The sequence below is a fragment of the Panulirus ornatus genome, chromosome 4, assembly GCF_036320965.1.
Source record: "Panulirus ornatus isolate Po-2019 chromosome 4, ASM3632096v1, whole genome shotgun sequence".
NCBI classification, from domain to species: Eukaryota; Metazoa; Arthropoda; class Malacostraca; order Decapoda; family Palinuridae; genus Panulirus; species Panulirus ornatus.
The window spans coordinates 54,873,225-54,889,645 of NC_092227.1; the positions used below are offsets into that span (position 1 = coordinate 54,873,225).

Here is a 16,421-nt window from a genome sequence, read left to right on the forward strand (position 1 = left end):
TCCCAAACTAGAGCGGCCCTAACGTGTCTCGGGTCAGGAGGAATTATCACTCGGCATTTGCAAACGGTGATGAGAAATCAACGTGAGGTTGATGTTCTCACGAGCGTGTGTTCTCTTGATGGAGAACCCTTAATGTTCTCACGAGCGTGTGTTCTCTTGATGAAGAACCCTTAATGTTCTCACGAGCGTGTGTTCTCTTGATGGAGAACCCTTAATGTTCTCACGAGCGTGTGTTCTCTTGATGGAGAACCCTTAATGTTCTCACGAGCGTGTGTTCTCTTGGTGAAGAACCCTGAGTGTTCTCACAAGCGTGTGTTCTCTTGGTGGAGAACCCTTAATGTTCTCACAAGCGTGTGTCCTCTTGATGGAGGACAGGAAATCTACTTTCGTTTTCTTCTTGGCGTTATTGTATAACGATAGATATATTTTACGAAGTTCACCAAAATCATCAAAAACAGAGAATTACATGGACTAGCGAGAGTACAACAGCCCCTCACAGTAACGGTGAATCATGTCTACTCCTGAGGTGTGGGATACAAGGCGGGAATACATACCTGTATCAAGCATAATTCAACACAGGTATTCACCAGTGAACCGAAGATACTGAGCACATGAACCACAGAATATTTCGACACCATGAATCTTTTTGAGCAAGACGTGTTGGTTGTCAGAGGATCTGGACAAGAGATGCTGTGTTTTGTGATAATACTATCGTGTTCTTATACATATATATATATATATATATATATATATATATATATATATATATATATATATATATATATATATGGCATTTCTCTATCTAATAAAAGTTTGGCACTGTATTCTGTTCTATCTGACTTTAGATTTTTTTTGGGGGGCTAGAACAAAAACCAGGCGTGTCAACTCCGTACAGGAAGAGCAAAGTGAGGGGAATATATACAGGCAGCGCCTGTGTAAAGGAATTTGGAAAAGACAATGTTTCTACTGACTGAATACTGCTTCAATCCTATTTCCAAATTCCCTTTTGCCAAGGCCTGAAAAACGTTATTTTTTTTTGTTCTTTGTTACTCCGCGTTTTACACTGTTGTTTTCCACTTGGTGCGGGTTTTGAAAAATTATATATATATATATATATATATATATATATATATATATATATATATATATATATATATATATATATATATATATATATCTTTCATACTATTCGCCATTTCCCGCGTTAGCGAGGTGGCGCTAACAACAGAGGACTGGGCCTTTGAGGGAATATCCTCACCTGGCCCCCTTCTCTGTCCCTTCTTTTGGAAAATTAAAAAAAAACCGAGAGGGGAGGATTTGCAGCCCCCAGTCTCTCCTGATGATGTGATTATTACACGAAAGTGCACTTGGGAACTTTTCGTGTTTCATTTTTCCCCGTGGACTCATAGGAATATCTTGATCACGCGCAAAATTGTGATCCTTTCCAACGTGTGTATATATATATATATATATATATATATATATATATATATATATATATATATATATATATATATATATATATATTCATTTATTTATTGTATTACACTTTGTCGCTGTCTCTCGCGTTAGCGAGGTAGAGCAAGGAAACAGACGAAAGAATGGCCCAACCCACCCACATACAGATGTATATACAAACGCATCAACACACGCTCATATACATACCTATACAATTCAACGTATACATATATATACATACACAGACATATATATATATATACACATGTACATAATTCATACTTGCTGCCTTTTTTCATTCTCGTCGCCACCCCGCCACACATGAAATGTTAACCCCTTCCCCCCCGCACGCGCGCGAGGTAGCGCTAGGAAAAGAAAACAAAGGCCACATTTGTTCACACTCAGTCTCTAGCTGTCATGTATAATGCACCTATATATATATATATATATATATATATATATATATATATATATATATATATATATATATATATATATATATATATATATTTTTTTTTTTTTTTTTTTTTTTCATACATGTTCGCCATTCCCGCATGTGCGAGGTAGCGTTAAGAACAGAGGACTGAGCCTTTGAGGGAATATCCTCACGTGGCCCCTTTCTCTGTTCCTTCCTTTTTTTTTTTTTTTTTGAAAAGTAGCATATATATACTTACTTTCTGCCTCAGGAGTCCAATTTATCCTTATGAGGTTCCTGTAGCATTTAGGAAGCTGGCCACATCCACCAGTCGGAACCACAGGGTCATAAAGTTTTGTGATGTGTGTGCGTCATGTGCAGAGGATGCAAGGCAACTGGGTAGTAAGTGCTCGGTGTATTCTTTATGGTTGTTGGATCATGGGCCTGAAGAGTCTTTGAGATATGTTGACACGGTGTCTGTAGTGTTAGAGTATGGGTGATGTCCAGAGCGTTTGTTTGAGGAGTGTTGCTTTTGATGGGTGTATGTCTAGTGGGCTGGGAGGTCGAATGTTCAGTGCTTGTCGGGTTAGTTTTGAGTTTTTGGGTTTTGTCAGTAGGTAGAGGTTACAAAATTGAGGCAGGGTGAGCTTCTTACCGCCTTAAGTTTCTTCTTTCTTGGGGGAATGTTGGTAGGTCATAGAATGTTTAGGGTGGGATGGGTCTAGTGCTGTTGCATAGCATTGACTGCCGAGTATGATGAGGTAGGATTGTACTAGGAGAATTTTACTATTTTGTGTGGCTGGCAGCATTGTTATGTTAGCTTTTGAGAGGGAGGAAGACTAGGCAGGTGAGTCACAGTTTGAAGTGGAACGGGCGAAATGTTTATACAGGATGTTAAAGGATTCTTTTTCTTGTCCAAATTTGGTGTCATTTAGTTTTCTTAGGGCATTTACTTTGTATATTGCTTTTGTGTTGATGAAAGCAATGTGGGGGAGTTGATGTTATGCGTATTTCAAATGGGGTGCCTAGAATGGCTGGTGTTTTGCTCAGTGGGAGTGACTCTCTACTGAAGATGATTGCAAGGTGTGAGTTGAATTCATGTCTTCCTGGGGTTTAAAGAGTGATTGAAGATTTCTGTGGAGGTCTTGAGATTCTGTTGTGAGTGAACCGTTGCTACAATTGTCTTAATGTAGTGCTTGATGTCTGATGTTGCTACAGTGGTGTCAGGGTGTTGTGATGTGGTTGTGAGGTCGTCTGCATATGGAAGGACCTTCATGTTAAGGACTGCCTGAAGTAATGGGAGGTCAAATAGATTTAAAGGTATTGGAGAAAGATCTACTCCTTGGGAACCCTGCTGTAGAGTTTAAGCGTTTTTAGAGGTGAAGCCATTGTGTGTGACTCCGGCATAACGGCCAGCCATGAAATTGGCCTGCCACTTTTTGTCATTGTTGTTATGAGGAAGAGTTAGGGGAAAGTGTCAAATACTTTACGTTTATTGCAACTAGTACTGTGCGGGAGGGAGCTTGTGGTTGGTTTAATTCATCTAGGATACTTTGTGTGAGGGTAATGTGGAGGTAGAGTGTGTGGATCTGAAGCCATTCTACGTTTGTGATAGTGGGATGTATTATTTAATTCTGTTGTGGATGAGTTTTTCATAGAATTTGGATGCTGAGGATAGGATAGATATAGGTCAGTAGGAGGAGAAAGTGAGTGATTTGGAGGGCTTTAGAATTGGCGTTATGTTAGCAACTGAATAATTGTTAGGAATTTTGTTGTGTAGTCAGGTGCAGATGAGATCACCGTAAGTGCTTGGACTGTTTTATGTGAAAGGTCGAAATGTTGTCAGGGCCAGTAGCGAAAGAATTTTTAAGCTTCACTGCTTGTATTTGTTGGAGTGACAGGTGGATGGGTAGTTGTTTTTGGATGGATTTTGTTTAGGTTTTTATGACTGAAGTGGGATGGTGAGTGAAAACAGATGAGGGCTTATGAGTCTTGTTCTTCTAAAGTTTCGGCAGCTCAGAAGCATTCTCAAGAGAGACTAAATAAAATACATGGATACGGTCTATATATACTCCTATGTTTCCTTTCGATTTATAAACAGCGTTTCTCACTCTACTACTTTCCGACTTAGATGCTGTCATTTCTGATGTTTCTTGAGATCTCCGAAGTCTGTCTTATTAATCTTAATCCCTTTTTTATTTTTATCTTTTATCATCGAGTAGTACTTCTTTGTCTTTTACTCTATCCGATTTTGTCTATCTTCTCTGTTTCTATTACCATATTTTTTTCTTTGCACTAAGATCTCTTTCTTCCTCTTTCACACATTTTCACACAATTTTTTGGAAGTAAAGTTTTCACGTCAGTTTCCACTAAATAGAGATGCGAGGATACAATTATTCTCTTTAAGTATAAGTGGTTGACTTGTTGACAAACTGTAAAGATTCAGAGGAATCTTACTTTTAGTGTAGTAAGATTGAATGGACAGAGTAATTTGACGATTTTTAGAGAGGAGTAAATCGGTTTAGACCATCTCCTCTGTTTTTCACAAATTTCTAAATTTTGTAGAGAAGATGCTGAGCCAACGATATGATAATGTCTTGACGTTTTCCAAGTTTGTTGCATACAAAGCTAAACATCGCTTTTCAAAGGACTGAAAATCAGTTAAAACTGCTAATTCAGAATCATTTAGATAATCGAAAGAAAGCAAATCAAATTCTTTATGACCCAGCAAACCTTCATATCAATCAATAGACGAAATAGTGGTTAATACGCAATAACATAAAAACAGTCAAAAGATTACAGACTAAGGATTAAAAGATAAGTGTACCTGCCATGGGCCTCATGACCCTTCATATGGAGCAAGGTTGATGAAGATTCATCGTTTGCCAGCGAAGCCATCAGATGGAAGTACACATTACCAGACAGACAGCAGACAAAACTGTCATGTTTATTCATATGTTAACATGTGTGTTTGTGTAATTATGCATTTGTACTGTGTGGGAAGGGAGTTTTACCCTCGCGGGCACCATCTCTTGAACATTCTTTGTTATACAACTTAGATTTATGTATGTTGCCTGCATTAACCATGTCCTCAGTCATGCTTTTCCATTCATTCACATCTGTCGTACAAGTATTTCTTTATATCTGTTTTCACAAGTTTCTTTCTTAATTTCATGGTGTTTCCTCTGGATGTCCTGTTCTTACACGTCTTGAAGAACAACTGTTCACTCTTCACGTCATCGAGCTGCTTTGATAACGTAAAGGTCACGTGATCAGGTCACCCCTCACTCTTTTGATATTACTCAGGGAAAAATTATTTTGCCATCGCTGAAATTTTACTTCCTCTATCCCCCCCTCCAACCCCCTTTTTCGTTAAATAATTCAGGAAAAGATATGATTTATAAAGAATTCTTTAAAGAATCATAGATTTGCATTACATGTTCAATACCATCATTTCCTTGGAGTGGGAATATGAACTGAAGATGCGACTTGCATGTACCAGTTGGGTAGCTAAAGCTGTGAAGGTGGAAACTGGATGCTCTTTCGTCCTTGGCTGACTTGATTAGCCGGGAGATAAGGTCCCCACACCATTTGCCTGCCTCTCCTTAAAGCATACAAGACGTTACACATCGCGTCACAAGACAGGGGAAGCAAGACTCCATAAAAATGATATCCTTGATCTCTCTGCGCCTGCCGTAATGACCAACAGAACTCCTACCACTCATATTCTATCGGCCATGCTAATCCACCGTTTCTCTTCTGCATGTATAATGTTCAACGCATACAGGGTCAAGACGAGTGCACAGGAGAACAAGCAGGAAGTTCCCAGAGTAAGGGATTCTCACGGCGTGTGTTCTTCGTGCGGATATCAGTTCGATCCTGCGTGGAAGACGCTTAGTCCAGATTTCCATGATGGATGTATCCCAGGTGTTTAGCTCCTCGGTGTATTAGGAAGTAAGTTTACAAAGCATGAAGTTATCCCAGTGATGAAATAGAGGTTTCATGCACCTGCTGAGCTCCGTAGAATCTCAGGCAACATTTAAGTAACTCAGATCGCTGGAGGTTGCCGTAGTCGGCAAGGGAGCTGTAATCTGGGGGCAGTGAGGATATCAGCACCACCTAATCTGACTGGGAGTGTTGAATGTTTTCACGTAGTCTGAAGATCTCTTCACTGGTTGGCCGGTGTCTCTCACTGGATAGTGAAGCTCTGAAGATGTAGGTGAATCTCGCAAGGTGTAAACACTCGGTATAGAGGGCAAGGGCGTTATGGGCATCTGAGTGGTTAACATTGTTTTTCGTCCCTTTTTAAGCCTTCCAACTTTTTATATTCATCTAAAATGAATCGAGGACTCTGGAACACAAGGGTAAACCGAACAGAATGATTTCTTTTTTGAATAGCAGCTGAAGTTCCCGAATCATTGAGAATAAATTGTCAACAGTTTCTGAAGTCGAGCAAGTTCAGCTGACAGGAGTTCTGCAGTGCCTGACAAGATATCATAATTCATTAGCCAGATGTTTAGCTCACTAGCAAGGCTATTTATTGTTGCGTAAGAAACGAGACATAATAGAGGACGGTTAAGGGGGGCAAAACTCTTAGAGCTTTTCAGATGACCCCGATCTCTTGCTCACCAAAGAGCAGAGTCGATGATGCGCTGTAAGACATAAGAAGGAGAGGAAGGAAGGAAGGAAGGCAGAAGATTATTGATAAACTTCTCAAATGACAATGTCACTGCTCACTGGATGGAAATCTTTTGTAGATATAATTTGACCATTTTGAGCTCGATCCCAGGAAACACAATGGTTATATATATATATATATATATATATATATATATATATATATATATATATATATATATATATTCCTATGAGTCCACAGGGAAAATGAAACACGATAAGTTCACGTGGACTCATAGGAATATCTTGATCACGCGCAAAATTGTGATCCTTTCCAATATATACATATATATATATATATATATATATATATATCTTTTCTTTCTTTCAAACTATTCGCCATTTCCCGCATTAGCGAGGTAGCGTTAAGAACAGAGGCCTGGGCCCTTGAGGGAATACCCTCACCTGGCCCAATTCTCTGTTCCTTCTTTTGGAAAATTAAAAAAAAATGAGAGGGGAGGATTTCCAGCCCCCCGCTCCCTCCCCTTTTAGTCGTCTTCTACGACACGCAGGGAATACGTGGGAAGTATTCTTTCTCCCCTATCCCCAGGGGGAATATATATATATATATATATATATATATATATATATATATATATATATATATATATATATATATATGGTTAGGTTGGGCCATTCCTCGTCTGTTTCCTTGCGCTAACGCGGGAGACGGCGGTTAAGTATAAGAAAAAATAAGTAAATGAATCATATATATATATATATATATATATATATTTCAACTTTCTAAAAGGGGAAACAGAAGAAGGAATCACGCGGAGAGTGCTTATCCTCCTCGAAGGCTCAGATTGGGGTGTCTAAATGTGTGTGGATGTAACCAAGATGAGAAAAAAAGGAGAGATACGTAGTATGTTTGAGGAAAGGAACCTGGATGTTTTGGCTCTGAGTGAAACGAAGCTCAAGGGTAAAGGGGAAAAGTGGTTTAGGAATGTCTTGGGAGTAAAGTCAGGGGTTAGTGAGAGGACGAGAGCAAGGGAAGGAGTAGCACTACTCCTGAAGCAGGAGGGGTGGGAGTATGTGATAGAGAGTAAAAAAGTAAACTCTTGATTGATATGGGTAAACTGAAAGTGGATGGACAGAGATGGGTGATTATTGGTGCATATGCACCTGGGCATGAGAAAAAAACATCATGAGAGGCAAGTGTTTTGGGAGCAGTTGAGTTAGTGTGTTAGTAGTTTTGATGCACGAGACCGGGTTATAGTGATGGGTGATTTGAATGCAAAGGTGCCTAATGTGGCAGTTGAGTGAATAATTGGTATACATGGGGTGTTCAGTGTTGTAAATGGAAATGGTGAAGAGCTTGTAGATTTATGTGCTGAAAAAGGACTTGTGATTGGGAATACCTGGTTTAAAAAGAGAGATATACATAAGTATACATATGTAAGTAGGAGAGATGGCCAGAGAGCGTTATTGGATTACGTGTTAATTGATAGGTGCGCGAAAGAGAGACTTTTAGATGTTAATGTGCTGAGAGGTGTAACTGGAGGGATGTCTGATCATTATCTTTTGGAGGCGAAAGTGAAGATTTGTAGATGTTTTCAGAAAAGAAGAGAGAATGTTAGGGTGAAGAGAGTGGTGAGCATAAGTGAGCTTAGGAAGGAGACTTGTGTGAGGAAGTACCAGGAGAGACTGAGTACTGAATGGAAAAAGGTGAGAACAAAGGACGTAAGGGGAATGGGGAAGGAATGTGATGTATTTATGGAAGCAGTGATGGCTTGCGCAAAAGATGCTTATGGCATGAGAAGCGTGGGAGTTGGGCAGATTCGAAAGGGTAGTGAGTGGTGGGATGAAGAAATAGATTGTTAGTGAAAGAGAAGAGAGGAATTTGGATGATTTTTTGCAGGGAAATAATGCAAATGACTGGGAGATGTATAGAAGAAAGAGGCAGGAGGTCAAGAGAAAGGTGCAAGAGGTGAAAAAGAGGGCAAATGAGAGTTGGGGTGAGAGAGTATCATTAGATTTTAGGGAGAATAAAAAGATGTTTTAGAAGGAGGTAATAAAGTGCGTAAGACAAGGGAACAATTGGCAACATCAGTGAAGGGGGCGAATGGGAGGTGATAACAAGTAGTGGTGATGTGAGAAGGAGATGGAGTGAGTATTTTGAATGTTTGTTGAATGTGTTTGATGATAGAGCGGCAGATATAGGGTGTTTTGGTCGAGGTGGTGTGCAGAGTGAGAGGGTTAGGGAGAATGATTTGGTTAACAGAGAAGAGGTAGTAAAAGCTTTGCGGAAGATGAAAGCCGTCAAGGCAGCGTGTTTGGATGGTATTGCAGTGGAATTTATTAAAAAGGCGGTGACTGTATTGTTGACTGGTTGGTAAGGTTATTTAATGTATGAATGACTCATGGTGAGGTGCCTGAGGATTGGCGGAATGCGTGCATAGTGCCATTGTACAAAGGCAAAGGGGATAAAAGTAAGTGCTCAAATTACAGAGGTATAAGTTTCTTGAGTATTCCTGGGAAATTACATGGGAGGGTATTGATTGAGAGGGTGAAGGCATGTACAGAGCATCAGATTGGGGAGGAGCAGTGAGGTTTCAGAAGTGGTAGAGGATGTGTGGATCAGGTGTTTGCTTTGAAGAATGTATGTGAGAAATACTTAGAAAAGCAAATGGATTTGTATGTAGCATTTATGGATCTGGAGAAGGCATATAATAGAGTTGATAGAGATACTCTATGGAAGGTATTAAGAGTATATGGTGTGGGAGGCAAGTTGTTAGAAGCAGTGAAAAGTTTTTACCGAGGATGTAAGGCATGTGTACGTGTAGGAAGAGAGGAAAGTGATTGGTTCTCAGTGAATGTTGGTTTGGGGCAGGGCTGCGTGATGTCTCCATGATTGTTGATTTGTTTATGGATGGGGTTGTTAGGGAGGTGAATGCAAGAGTCTTGGAAAGAGGGGCAAGTATGCAGTCTGTTGTGGGTGAGACAGCTTGGGAAGTGAGTCAGTTGTTGTTCGCTGATGATACAGCGCTGGTGGCTAATTCGGGTGAGAAACTGCAGAAGCCTGTAACTGAGTTTGGTAAAGTGTGTGAAAGAAGAAAGCTGAGAGTAAATGTGAATTAGGTACAGTAGGGTTGAGGTACAATTCAATTGGGAGGTAAGTTTGAATATAGAAAAACTGGAGGAAGTGAAGTGTTTTAGATATCTGGGAGTGGATTTGGCAGCGGATGGAACCATGGAAGCGGAAGTGAATCATGGGGTAGGGGAGGGAGCGAAAGTTCTGGGTGCGTTGAAGAGTGTGTGGAAGTCGAAAACGTTATTTTGGAAAGCAAAAATGGGTATGTTTGAAGGAATAGTGGTTCCAACAATGATATATGGTTGCGAGGCGTGGGCTATAGATAGAGTTGTGCGGAGGAAGGTGTATGTGCTGGAAATGAGATGTTTGTGGACAATATGTGGTGTGATGTGGTTTGATCGAATAAGTAATGAAAGGGTAAGAGAGATGTGTGGTAATAAAAAGAGTGTGGTTGAGAGAGCAGAAGAGGGTGTTTTGAAATGGTTTAGTCACATGGAGAGAATGAGTGAGGAAAGATTGACCAAGAGGATATATGTGTCAGAGTTGGAGGGAACGAGGAGAAGTGGGAGACCAAATTGGAGATGGAAAGATGGAGTGAAAAAGATTTTGAGTGATCGAGGCCTGAACATGCAGGAGGGTGAAAGGCGTGCAAGGAATAGAGTGAATTGGAGCGATGTGGTATACCAGGGTCAACGTGCTGGCAATGGACTGAACTAGGGCATGTGAAGCGTCTGGGGCAAACCATGGAAGGGTTTGTGGGGCCTGGATGTGGAAAGGGAGCTGTGGTTTCGGTGCATTGTACATGACAGCCAGAGACTGAGTGTGAACGAATGTGGCCTTTTTTGTCTTTTCCTAGCGCTACCTCGCGCGCGTGCGTGGGAAGGGGGGTGTCATTTCATGTGTGGCGTGGTGGGGACGGGAATGAATAAAGGTAGCAAGTATGAATTATGTACATTTGTATATATGTATATGTGTGTGTATGTATTTATATGTATATGTTGAAATATATAGGTATGTATATGTGCATGTGTGGACGTGTATGTATATACATGTGTATGTGTGAGGTTGGGCCATTTCTTTCGTCTGTTTCCTTGCGTTACCTTGGTAACGCGGGAGACAGCGACAAAGTATGAGAAAAAAAGAATATATATATATATATATATATATATATATATATATATATATATATATATATATATATATATATACACGTACATACATACATACCTACATACACACACACACACACACACATATATATATATATATATATATATATATATATATATATATATATATATATATATATATATATATATACATACGTACTTACATACGTACATAAGTACCTACAGACACACACACAGACACACACACACGTATATATATATATATATATATATATATATATATATATATATATATATATATATATATATATATTATAGATAGATAGATAGATAGATAAAGGAAACACAGATACCTACATGTAACCCATATACGGCCATTCAGTCGGTGTAACCTGAAATACCGGTAACCCCAACAAAGAATGTAAATTCAAGCACAAAACTTCCCAAAATTCATATCCGATGATTCCGAAAATATAGGGATTTTCCTCGCTATTGTACATGACTATAAAATATCATGGGGTTATAAAACTGGAATGGTACAGACATCAAGTGGGGGTTATTTCTCGATACTTGTATACAGTTATGTATACTGAGAGCGGGGGAGGAGGAGAGGCTTAAAGATATTTCCAGCTTGTATATTTGGGTGGTAATGCTGCCGACGCTTTGATAATTTTTTGTCGTTCTTAATGCTGTCGTCAAGTGGGTGGGACGTGATGCCTGGGTACTGGCCATAACTTTGAAGATCAGTACTTTCTGCAGTAAAGGATCCTCGGTTCTTAGTGTGAGTTTACATTTGAAAAGGGGAGAGGATTTAGCGCTAAGCGAAGATGAGAAAGAACAGGTAGGTAGATGAGAGAGAGAGAGAGAGAGAGAGAGAGAGAGAGAGAGAGAGAGAGAGAGAGAGAGAGAGAGAGAGAGAGGTGGATGAATCGGATAAAATGACTGAGGATATGGCTAATGCAAACAGCGTACGTAGATTTAAGAAGTTGTATGTTAATAGAGAATGTTCAAGAGACGGGCTCCCACGAGTGTGAAAACGCACGCACGCACGCACACACACACACACACACACACACACACACACACACACACACACACACACACACACGTACGTAGGTACACAAATGTGCTCGAAATTTGCATAGCTAAGATATTATTCACCAATATGCGATTGCATAAAAAAACTTGTAACCGTCACTGGGCGCGTGACCTGAAGGTGTGAAAAAACAGTACTGAATGAGACCTCGCTTACTTTGTGGCAATCCACTTACATGATAGTAATAAACTTTCCCCAGGTAAGCAAGTAGTTGATCGATGTACGTTCGTTTCGTATGGTGTGCAGCAGAATAGATTATATACTCTTTATGCATGACAGACTAGTTGTGGCTGCTCTTGAATCATCCTTGACAGGATATGGCAACGAAGTTTGGGAACAGATCTGTATTCGATGGCAAATTGTCGTTCAGCTGAGGTGGCTGCTTAGTGAGGTAGATGGTATGGATATAAAATCTTCAACCACCCTCTAGTGTACAGGCTGCCACAGCTTTGAACTTCTGACACCAGCTGTAGCATGTCCAGTGGCTCTTGTAAATACTATAATGATTCATTCATCGTTATTAGTACTTTTTAGATCGACTTTGATGCCTCTTACAGTATGTGAGATGGCATCTGCAGTGGCACTGGTTAGGTCCTTTGGCAACTGAGTTGGCTACTGCAGTATTTGTAACAGCTCTGGCAGCAAGCCTATGTCTCCCTCGGTGGCACTGATGGCTTCTGTACCAGGTGCCACAGCACTTGCCACTGCAGCTGCGATGATTCTTGCAGTACCTGTGATGGATTCTTGCTACGGTTGTGAAGGCTCCTGCAGCGGCTGGAATGGCAACTGCGGTAACTCTCACTGTTCTGCAGCAGACGTGAAGGATATTGCAAAAGCTGTTATGGTTCTTCCAAAGACTATAAGTCCTACGGAGCAGCAAGGACGGCACCTACAGCAACCTTCGTGTCCCTGCAGCAGCTGTGAAAGATTAAGCTAGAGCTGTGACGATTCCTGAAGTAGCTGTGATGGTTCTCATTGTGGTTGTGATGGTTTCTAAATGAACTTTGATAGTATGAGCTGTCACGGCTCATGTGACAGCTATGATAATTCCTACAGTATCTTTCCCTCTGGTCGCCTTCATATTAGCTGTAAGTGTAGCTTGAGTAGCTGAGGTAGCTCCTACAGCAACTGGTATATTTCCTGTAATAAATCTAATTGCTTTTTCTGCATTCCTTATTGACAATAGAAGAGCTGTGAAGGCTTAGATAGTAGCGGAGATGTCCCTTACAGCAGCTGTGGGTGCTCTGGCTGCAGCTGTCGGTGACCACTAGAACTGCTTTGACTGCTCCCCCAGCTGCCGCGAGGCCTCGCCTGCAGAATATAAACCCAGAATATAGCTCACAAAATTCTCATTGTCATAGCGACAGAAAAGGTCGTGGACTCGTATTTGTGTTTGAAGTGTTGAGGAAGTGGGAAGGAAAATGTTGCAAAGAATGGAGGATAGACGTAGACTTTCTGTGAGAGAGGAGCTTTGATGTTGAGGCTGGTGGTGTGAGGTAACTGGAATAGCAGGCGGGAGGTAGAGACCTTTCCATGGGAGGGTGTGAGCCCTGAGATAAGGATAAGAGAGTTAAGAGAGTGTTAGATAAACGTATTATTGGAAAGCGAACACTGGGGTAGGCGAGATTGAAATGGGGAAAGAGAACATTTGTGGGAGAGGAAGATTTGAGGTGTATATGACAGAGAGAGCTGGAAGAGAAGATAGGAAACTTCCATGGGAGAGGATAATGTTCCTGAAGTATATACCTGATGCAAGTGAAGTCTCGTAGATATATGATGGTATGTCGTAAGAAAAAAGGTGGAAAGTGTTGAGAGAAGTGTGACGGGTTCTGGTAGGACGGACACACACTCCCGTGAGTGACAAATACTCAGTCAGATTGGTGAGGTAACTGGCGTCGAGGATGGCCATCTGTTGTCGAAGGGAAAACAGAAAAATTGCATGAGATGGAAAACTGTCTTTCATTTAGAGTTGCGTGGTCAGTTTAATGATCATTAATTCATAAGAATGTCAGGTCCTTACCGCTCTCCAGCGTGAAGGCTGACTGGAGAAAGAACGAAATATGTGGAGAAAGCACACAAGAATCTTTATCATGAAGAAATGCTTTCCACTGCAGAGGCTGTGAAAGAGGAACCAAACAAACAAACAAACCAAAACAAAACATAAATGACACTAAGCATATAAGGAGAGGCATGTAAAAAGATGTATATACCATACAGAACAGCAGTTCGACCCATATTTCCCAAGACTCGGTTTGAAAATTAGGCAACACACACACACGTACATATATTCAGTTAGTGATTGGAAATAGCGAAAAGCTTGTGACGATGTGTGCTGAGAGAGGGATGGTGATTGGGAATAGCTTGTTTGAAAGAAAGGACATACACAAGTCTACGTATGTGAGTAGGAAAATGATCATCACCGGGCATTACTAGATTACATATTAATTGATAGATGTACAGAAGAGAAACTTTTGGATGTGAATGTGTTGCCTTCTGCTGACTCTTTATATTCTTAACCTCCACAAGGCTTTTTCTATCAACTATCCTTCTTATTCCAGATTTGTTATCACCACTTGCAAATCCTTGGTTATCGTTTTCTTTTTCTTTTTTCTCACACCAGTCTTCAAAGTGAACGCCTTGTACCCACATCGTCTACCACAACTTAAACTACAGTACTCCTCTCCAATTTGCTGCTCTGTGCATGCCACCACCCTTCTTGATTATTACTCTCCCATATACAACTTACCAGGTACACTCAACAAACTTGTACCTCTCTCATTCGAGCATTCTTTTATCTCCCCCTTTCCATTAAACAGTGGTACCATACAGGCCATTGTATATTGCACTACACTGTATATGTAGCATGAATGTTAACGTTGACTTTATTGGTGAATGGCAAAATAGATTTCATATCGGTACATTTTTCGAAAATATTGTTGTAAAATCACTTTCACTGGAAGCAATTGTACACAAATTCCACGTATATTTGCATTATGGAAACGGTATAGCTTTATGTTCATTCATTTACTATACTTAGTGGCCGTCTCCCGCGTTAGCGAGGTAGCGCAAGGAAACAGAAGAAAGAATGGCCCAACCCACCCACATACACATGTATATACATAAACGCTCACACACATACCTATACATTTCTCCGTATACATACATATACATACACAGACATAAATACATACACTTGTACATATTCATACTTGCTGCCTTCATCCATTCTCATCGCCACCCCGCCACACATGAAAAACAGCACCCCCCTCCCCTCGCGCGCGCAAGTTAGCGCTAGGGAAAGACAACGAAGGCCACATTCGTTCACACTCAGTCTCTAACTGTCATGTGTAATGTACCGAAACCACATCTCCCTTTCCACATCCAGGCCCCACAAAACTTTCCATGGTTTACCCAGGACGCTTTACATGTCCTGGTTAAGTCCATTTACAGCAAGTCGACCTCGGTAAACCACATCGTTCCACTTCACTCTGTTCCTTGCACGCCTTTCAATCTCCCGTATGCTCAGGCCCCGATCGCTCAAGATCTTTTTCACTTCATCCTTCCACCTCCAATTTGGTCTCCCGCTTCTCCTTGTTCCCTTCACCTCTGTCGCATATATCCTCTGTGTCAAAAATTCCTCACTCATTTTCTCCATGTGTCCAAACCATTTCAATACACTCTCTTCTGCTCTCTCAAACACACACTTTTTATTACCACACATCTCTCTTATCCTTTCATTACTCGATCAAACCACCTCACACCATAGTAGAAATTCCTATAACATGATCAGGAAGCACTCTTTCCAAAATTGGGTCCCTGAAATTTTGAATAAGTCAACGTCGAAGATCATGAATAACGAAATAATGGATTTACTCAAGAGTATAATGAAGGAATGTAACCTGTCTGCAAGTTACCGTGATAAGAAAAGAATGGTTAAAGATCATCTGTTCTCTAAGGATGTATTCCCATTGCAGGTTTGTAGGTCCTCCGCTAACTGCCTGTGCTCTGAAATCTAATCACTTTATTTTCACTGTATGGGGCACTATCTCCTGAACTTATTGTTTTCTTTTTTGTGCGTGTTCTATCCTCCCCTCTTCTGGTGTAAGTAGTCACACTTCTCACTCAATTATTTTGTCTTAACGATCATTTAAATCGCTTACTCCATTTAGCTCGTCCCTCCATCATCTTTGTCTTTAATATTTTCAGTCGCGTTGAAAGACTCAAACACAAAAGCTTAAACATGTGATATAGTATACAAGAACATGCGTGAATTCACCTGATTGCATGGGTGCGTACAAACACTTTCGTGTAATAATCACATCAACAAGGGGGATACAAGAAAGAAATATAAGTAAGTTGATATACAACGAAGAGACGTACCTAGGATGCCTTTTAGTAAACAAGTGATTGTCCAAGAGCAACGAACGTTGTCTGTCTTGGACAATCAAATTTTCAACTTTTTCAGATTTGCTTGAAAATCTTATTTCAAATGATATTTCTTGTGCTAAATAAGAAAATGGTGTGAAAACGTTTCATTTTGTAAAATTTTTCATATCAGTTAGTGCTGAATAAGAATCTATGGTCAAAAACTTAAAATTCGTGTAATTAGGC

General features: G+C 40.4%; 2 long non-coding RNA genes across 2 annotated transcripts in view; one reads left to right on the forward strand and one right to left on the reverse strand.

The window, feature by feature from the left end:
* LOC139766327 (uncharacterized) overlaps positions 1 to 16,421 on the forward strand; it is a 133,897-nt gene that overhangs the window by 59,330 nt on the left and 58,146 nt on the right. The window lies entirely within an intron of this gene.
* Positions 11,430 to 16,421, reverse strand: part of LOC139766317 (uncharacterized) — a 157,249-nt gene continuing 152,257 nt past the window's right edge. The window contains exon 5 of the long non-coding RNA XR_011716843.1: positions 11,430 to 13,121. This is a non-coding gene — a long non-coding RNA (uncharacterized lncRNA). The remainder of the gene's footprint in view (positions 13,122 to 16,421) is intronic.